This window comes from Microtus oregoni, unplaced genomic scaffold, assembly GCF_018167655.1.
Source record: "Microtus oregoni isolate MIOR12 unplaced genomic scaffold, Mior012 000000F_ref0000247, whole genome shotgun sequence".
Classification (NCBI taxonomy): Eukaryota; Metazoa; Chordata; class Mammalia; order Rodentia; family Cricetidae; genus Microtus; species Microtus oregoni.
In genome coordinates, this window is record NW_024543059.1 from 86,306,333 (window position 1) to 86,314,851 (window position 8,519).

Below are 8,519 nucleotides of genomic sequence, written 5' to 3' on the forward strand. Positions count from 1 at the left end.
CAGCTAACACCCACTAGTACAGTGTTGAGAAGTGGGACCCCCTAAGAGGTGGTTAGGCCTTTAGGACTCTGCCTTCATAGATGGTGAGTGGGTTGGTTATGGTGGGAGAGGGTTCCTGGCACAGGCATGGAATTGGATTCCTTTCCTCACTCAGGTGTGTTTTCTTGCTCTTTGGCCACCAGATCCTTCAACAAGAAGATCCTCTTCCTGGCCAAGCATGTAGTCTTGAGGCTGATGCAGAAGGGTCACAGGGTTGAGTCCAGCCTGGGCTACTGGGATACATACAGAATCACGGGTCAGCTGGGCTACCTCAAACCTTATATCAAAATACAAAATAAATAAATATAACCCCCAAATGAACAAGTCCAAAAAGCTTTAAATTCAAGTCTTCTCTAACTCTTGAGCTCCCAGCCTCCAGAACTTCAAGAAATCTTTCTTCTTTATAGATGACTCCATCGCAAGTATTGTGTTATAGCACCAAAAAATGGATGAAGATGTTTAATCTCAACCTAAGGTTCCTTTTGTCATGAAGCATAACATATTCACAAGCACTCTGGTCTGGAATATGACAGTGAGTGATTGCTCTGCCTCCCACAGACGAGGAACTCAAACTAGATGTCAGTGTTTGACTGCGAAGGAAAGTTCAGGAAAATGAGGCAGAAGGCAAGCATTTTATGGATATAACCTTGTTTTCCTTACACTGTTACCCTTTGGGGTCAATTCTATGGCTGGTCTCGAAAGGTTTAACAATTTCTCTGAGTAAATGTGAAATTGGTTAGTTCTCTTTTGTAATACTCATTTTTTTCTCCATATTACTTTTAACCAAGAATCAGGTTTTGGTTGTTAGTGTTTGTGTTACAAGGCAATTAGAAAACAAAACAAAACCCATTAGATTGTATTTCAGACATGATCTCTTCTGGGCCCCCAGTGCATCTGTCTCTAGGACATCCAGGCCTCTGTCATCTTTCTGGCCTGTCTGCCCATGCGACAAGGTTCTTTACAAAGCCTGCCATGTATGCTCACACTGCATTCCGACAACTTGACTGAGACTGTTGTCCCCTGAAGCTACCTACCTTGCCACTGAACCACTTCTCCCACCAACCAGGACAGTGCGTAAGTTACACTGTTTCAGGAGGCCATGTTTATGAACACAATAAAAACACAGAATTGCATCTATGCTTGGATTATGGGAGAATTATTATCTCTCTCTTTCCATCTCTTCCTCTGTGTGTTTGTTTCACATGAACTGAGAGGGTGGGTGGAACTCACAGAGGTCGGAAGATAGTTTTTTGAAATTGGTTCTCTTCCTTCACTCTGTGGGCACTGGGGACAGAACTCAGGTCATCAGGCTGGGTGGCAAGTGCCTTTATCTTACTAGCCCAAGCGTAGCCTGTTAACCAATTGTATTATTATAGAACATGATATCTCTGACGAATGTCTTGGCCAAATTTTGTCTTTTTCTCTTTGGACCAAGTTTTCCTTGCTGAGTTTGAGTCTACACTGTCATTACGGAAGTATAGAGGTCCATTGCTCTCATTAGAAAAAGCAACACACTGCCCGGGAAAGGCTGAACCCCTGAGCTGGCATGGAGATTAAGGGAGAAACGCTTCTTGTCTTAAAGATTATATTTCCTCATTAAAAAAAAAATCAATCTCACTGCACTCTGGAAAAACCATAAGAACAGGAGAGCTCATTCACAGAGATGAAGATCTGAACGCATAAAAGGCTGGCAATTTGCTATAGCTAAAAATACATCTCATCTTGATGCGTTTCCATCACGTGTGTTGCTAGCGGCGCGTCCAGGCTTCATTTGTGAGAAAGACACCTCACCTGAGCCTACAGTCAGGATGGGCTGCAGTGCCTTTAAGGGACTTTCTGTAAGGTGTGCACATTCTAGCTGTCTCCCTTTGACACTAGCGTCACTTTCCTGGAATCGGGTGATGGCAGGCCCATCACAGTTTGGGTCTAGTCATTTACATGAGCCTAACATGCACCTGTGTGAAGAGTCTCCAGCCTGTGCCTTCTGCAGACTGAGATCAAGTAGGGGAAATGTAAGACAAATAATTCCTCAATACTGGAAGCAACCAAAGGCGAATGCATGAGCCGATACGAAAATGTGTAAGAGGGAGAACAAAATCAAAACACCAGAAAAGCCTGAGCATCAAATTTCAAATCAAATCAAGTTAGGAAAATTGAAAAAATTGACTGTACAAGAAAATGAAGAGAGTGACCCAGAAGATATCAGATAGAAACTGGTAGGAAATTCGTATTCAGGATATCACAGATAGCAAAATGTAAGATCTAGAGCAAAAAATGTAAATGCCACTCAACCTGTAGAATGATCACCTTCCAGAATGGGTGTCGCCAGACGTCAGGGGATCAGTTGAAAGCCATTATCTTAAACCATTTTTGGAAGGCAATTTGAATTCAAAATTATGGACTGCTTCCAAAGCATGGCTGCTATCAGAATATGCTCTTATATTCACAGACTCCGGAGTGGGCAAATCATTGCAGGCGGGGCTGAAATGTTCTTTCAAATAATTTATGTTGAGTTGCAGCTCTTAGCTCAAGGGCCATCAGCATAGATTGCCAGCCCCAATTCCAGGTGAACTGATGCTAAATTGATGATTGGATTACAATGCTAATTTTAAATCTAATCTAGGAGTAACATTTCACGAAGTCAGTCTGACAGAACAGTTAGCAAAGATAACAGGGTAGAAGAATCCAGAAATAAATCAGGGAGTGTGTATAGGTTTGAGGGAAACAGGGGATAATCTTTAAGATATTAGTTCGCTAGTTGAAAAAAATGTCCGGCGTATTTGCTAATGAATTTCTTAAGACAGAACAAACTTGCAGACATAATTACTTCTTGAATGAGCTCTTAAGGGAATCCTACAATCCTGTGGCTACAGCTACTGCTTTTAGGTTGTTTGGACAAGCGCTGGCCACTGGTCCAACTGCAGTCTGTAATAAGCTGTAGGTCTAGTTTTATGTTTTCCCTCTGTATCTTTTCCTCCTCCCTCCTTTTCTTGCCCTCTTTCTTCTTTCATGAACCACTTGTTCAGGGAAGCATGCACTCACCAACAATGTCTTCAGTCTTCACGTTCTTGAGTAAAGACACGGAAAGCTTGACTGCTCCATTGGCGGGCAAACAGAATGAAGGCTTTAGAGGAATTCGGAAGTTTTACTGAGAGAGGGTTTTGTAAAAGCCATTGATGTTAGTGGAGGCTGTTCACATCTCAAAGAAAAGGCTACTGAGTGCTATTTCTCATCATATTATAGAATAGGGACAACAATAAATGAAATTCAGAAGTAGGGACCTGCAAGCCCAGAGAATTCTCTGAGCTGCCTTCTAGCTGCAAGCTCCAGGTGATTTGGCCGGTGTTGTTTTTTTTGGAAACAAGAAGAGTCCTCTATTCTTGTCTCTTACTTCTTATAAGAGCTGAAAAGATGCTCATGAGACTTCTGACCCTTGCAAGGCCCTAGCTGCAGTAAACACATTGAATCAGTTCCCGAGGCTGCTTTGAATGAGATGCAAAGAGGAAAATAATGTATTCACTGACCTGGAGAAGGATCACTAAACACTGTGAGATTTTTAAGCTTTGATGTAAAATGTGTGTGAGAACTTTGATGGGGACTGCAAGTCTCTGAGACGTAATTGTCCTGACACGGTGTTGATTTTCCGAAGTAAACAAATATCTCTTTGTCCACAGGGATGCTACTGATAAAAGGAATAAACTCAATAGCGGGGTTTGGTTCCCCTGTTGAAACCATTTGAGTTTGGGGGGCTGGGTGGGGAGGTGGCTTGTCAGTTAGTCATATAGGTCAGTCACTGTGGGAAATTGTGAATTAATTGTTTATGACTCTAAGATCTAGAATACAGCTCCATTGCTACCCAGAAAGTCTTTGGACAGGGAGGGGTATCAGTGAGAGATCTTTAGAGGAACAGAACCAACGGAATGAATGCCTATTATAATACAGTCCGGGTAGTTCGACAATGGCCCTGTGCATGCTGGAGAGGCTGAGAACCCTGTGGCTGCTGAGTCTATGAGACTGACTGCCCCAGCTGTGCCGTTCTGGTATTAATAACTTGGAGGGTTCTGGAGAGCTGCGAGCTCTAGCCTTCTCTGGAAGATCGGAGAAGCTATCGTCAGCAGTGAAGAACAGCAGCGACAGTGTAGATGTACCTAGCGCTAAGGACCAAAATCAGGTAAGCAAAATCAGCAGTACCCCCACTTTACCCCACCCCTGGTTAGCCAATCTCTTTCTATTTAGGCTGCTGCTGTTGGAAGTACTGTCCTCTTCGGGGACTGTCTTCCCCCTATCAGTTAGTACTTGGAAGAAACACTCTCGCACATATGCCTATAGCTGTGTCTTTAGTTCATCCGACCAGACTGACAAGCAAGATTGAACAGTATAGGTGAGATGGGAATATTTCAAGGGTCGTTCTGAGGAATAGTAAGCCTGTGCTGTATTAAGTTTTCTCTTCAGGAGTGAGGCCCCTGAAGGGCACTGGGTTTAGAGATCACTGAGGCAAGCTAAGCAGCGGTTTCGAAGGCTCTGTGTGGATTTTGATTGGCTCAGCACCTTGTAATAAAAGCAGTCTGAGCCTGAGGAACAGAAACTACTCCAGTCTGTTGATAATCTAGTTCCTAATTTCATTTGATTTGGACTTCTAGCTTAGAATGCAGGTTTCTTCCTAGAACTGTATCACATAATTAAAAAAAATAAGGTCCAACAAGGAAATCTCTCAAGTCGGATTAGAAACCACCATTTTGAGGTTTTTTTTTTTTTTTTTTAAATTACTCTAAGAAAAAAATTGGTGTATTATGATGGGATTTAAAGTAGAGTGTCCCTAGTATCTACTGAATACAGTCTGTCTTTCGGTTTACTTCCAGCGTAGTCTCTCTTTGTGGACTTAAAAGACTTACTGGAAACAGCTTACTGGGAAATCCATCATTTTCACAGGAGAGACAAGGTCAGCATCCCTTTCTCAGGCCATCAGAGGGCGTGCATCTCTTCCTCAGGCCATCAGAGGGCGTGTTTCCCTTCCTCAGGCCCATCAGAGGGCGTGCTTCCCTTCCCCAAGCCCGTCACATGGTATAGGTTGTTTTAAAAAGGCATTCAAAGTAAAGCTTGCTTGTTCTCCAATGTTCTTTTCCTTCCATCAGTCACAAGTTACAGAAGGCTTGTTGTACAATACTATTTCACTAGGGTGTGGCCCCTGCAGTTGTAATCCTAGAACCACAGATATATTTTTCTGGTGATTACTTTTGGGATTGCTCTTCTAGCCTCATAGTTTATTTTCAGTTTCAACACTGAGAAATTCGTCATCATCAAGATAAAAAAAATTCCAAATGTTTTTATTTATTTGTGGTTCTGGAGATCAAACCCAAGGCCTTATGGAGGTTAGGCGGGGCTACATCATCGTCTCCCAAAGGGCATCGGGTCTCTTGGAACTGGAATTACAGATGATTGTGAACCTTCATGTGGGTGCTGGGAATTAAGCTCCAGTCCTCTGGAAGAGTAGTCAGAACTCGTAACAGCTGAGTCATCTCTCCAGGCTGAAAGACAAAAACCTTGCATCCTCTGAGATTTCTCCATTCTTTGGCTTTTAAAGAAACTGTTTTATGCCTGACTCTCTCATATTTCTGCATCTCTTATTTCTGTATCTTTGTTTTCTCTCTTCTCTTCTCTTCTCTTCTCTTCTCTTCTCTTCTCTTCTCTTCTTTTTTTCCAGCTCTATCCTTAAACACGGTCTCACAGGTAAGGTCCCTTTGACAGCATCCATACTTTGGTTTGACCTTTCTTGCTTTCATGTCCCGCAGCTGTCACTCTGATCCTACCATGCAAATGCCGATCTTCCAAACCCCACATATGTGCTAATGAGTATCCAAGGAGGGAGTCATGTTCTCAGACAAACCCAGAACGGCTTACACAGCCTCTCTCCCCTCCATCTTCTTACGCTCAGCTCACGCTGACTCACTCTGGCTTAGTCACGTTGACTTTGACTTATTTCCTAGACGGCTGGTGCTCTACTTAGCGTCCTGATTAGTTTTTTATTAAAGACTAATCTTTATCTGTAAAATCGTATGCATGTGTACGTGTGTAGGCCTGTGTATGAGTGAGTGCAGGTGACGATGAGGTCCAGGAGAGGGAGCCAGATCCTCTGGAGAGGCACTTAAAGGCAAGTTGTGAACTGATAAACATGGGTGCTAGGAAACCAATTCCATTTATCCGCAAGAAAGGGTGTGCTCCGTCTCTCTAGCCACAGTCTCCTGACTTTGATAAACTATCTCCTTTGCTTACAAATCAGGCAGACCCCGCCTTGACACCTTTCAGCTGCGGGCAGAGACACCCAAACTGTTGCAAGGTGTGCCCACATGCTTTCTTGATAAATTTCTACTTCACACCACGATTCACAGAACTCTTTGGTAACAGTCTGTAAGTCTCTCTACACCATAAATTCTTTAAAGAATAGTCCTGTATTTTGATTAATGTCATTTCTCTACTAAAACCAGGAATTTCATAAGTGTTGATCAGATGAGAGAGGCAGCGAACACCGGTCTTTTCGGAGGGAGAAACTGTGCTGTTAGTCTTCAGACAAGGATAGCTCTGAAGCTCAGTGGACACTCCTTGAACCTCAGAAGTGAAAAAGCAACCACAATAGATGAGAAGAGAAACTCTTCAGAGAAGGGGAGACAGCACTGCCCACTTCCCAGCTGCCAGCAGACTCTGAGGAAAGAGAAGGTCACAGAGCCCAGGCACACAAGGCCATCAGGTCGTGGGGAGGGGAAGAGGCCAGAGGAAGAGCTAGGGAATCATTAACAGCTCTGCTTTCTCTCCCTCCTCATCTTCAACCCAGAAACAGGCCTGGTTGCACAACTGTCCCCCGCCCCACCTCTCTTCATGCTTCCCTGTCCCCTGCCCCTCTTTATGCCTCTATTCTAGTGCAAGCCACTCTGGTTCCTGAAAGCCCCTGTGCTTTTCCTCTTCGCAGTCTATTATCAACCCAGCAGTTTTAGAGCTCCTTTTGGCCTGCCAAATGTGATAACGTCATGCTTTATCTTAAAATCCTCTAATGGAATCCCATCTCCTGCCCAAGGACCTCATGACCCTTGCGAGATGGTTCTTGGGAGACAAGAACACTCATCTTGCTGTTCTTGTCCCTTGTTGCTTTCCCCTCTGTCTCTTCACTCCTGCTTCCTTGCTGCTCCTCTGACCTCTAGAGACGTACTTTCATTAGCGTATGAACAACACTGACGTGTCTCAGCTCATGCAGTCCTTCTTCTCCCATCTTTTTGGTGTGAGAAGCACATACCATGTTCATGGTTCTGAATCTTGCTCTTTTTCACAAGGAACTTAGTTCTTTTTGTAACTGATATATTGATCTATTTTTTTAATCAATCAAATTCACCATGACTTATGCGGTCACACCTTTATTGTTGAACATTTGAATAGTTTCTAAATACTTCCTAATACAATCTTTGGTGCAATAGGTAACTTTATAATGAAAGACATATCTAGATAGAGGGATCCATTATGGGGTTAGGGAAACCTGGGGCTAGGGAAATTCCAAGGAATCCACGAGGATGATCCCAGCTAAGACTCTAAGCAATAATGGAAAGGGTGCCTGAACTGGCCATCTCCTATAATCAGATTGGTGACTTCCCTAATTGTCATCAGACAGCATTCATCCAGTAACTGATGGAAGCAGATGCAGAGATTCACAGCCAAGCACTGGGCCGAGATCCGGGAGTCCAGTCAAAGAAAGGAAGAAGAGATTATATGAGCAAGGAGGGCAGTTAAGATCATGGTGGGGAAACCTACAGAGACAGCTGGGGAGCTGAGCTCTTGGTAGCTCACTGACCCTTGCCTGACAGCTGGGGAGCCTGCATGAGACCTAACTAGTCCCTCTGCATGTGGGTGACAGTTGTGTGGTTTGGCCTGTTTGAGTGGCCTCTGGCAGTGGGACCAGAATCCATCCCTGGTGCATGAGTTGTCTTTTTGGAGCCCATTCCTATGGTGGGATGCCTTACTCAGCCTTGATGCAATGGGGAGGGCCTTGGTCCTGTCTCAACTTGATGTTCCAGGCTTTGTTGACTCCTCATGAGAGGCCTCACCCTTTCTGAGGAGTGAATGGGGGATGGAATGGGGTATGGTGAGTGGGTGTGGGAGAGGAGAGGGAGGGGGAACTGTGGTTGGTATGTAAAATGAGCAGAAAAATTAAAAATATGATAATTTATTGATATCTTCTAGTGATGGCTATTCTAGGACTATTTTTCTGAATATACAATGTCTTTTTTTTTGTATAGCAACTCAAGCTTTCTTTCATCTTGGGCAGTTTCCTTGAATTATATCCTTCGACATTTTCTTCATTGCTTCATTTTCTCTTCTTTGGAATTGCAGCCTTATTAGGCTGTGTCTCTGCTTGCCTTTTTAACACTCTCTAGTCTGTTTTGTGTGTTTGTCTCTTCTGTTCTACAGTGACTGATTATATAATAGAACAACTCAGTGGA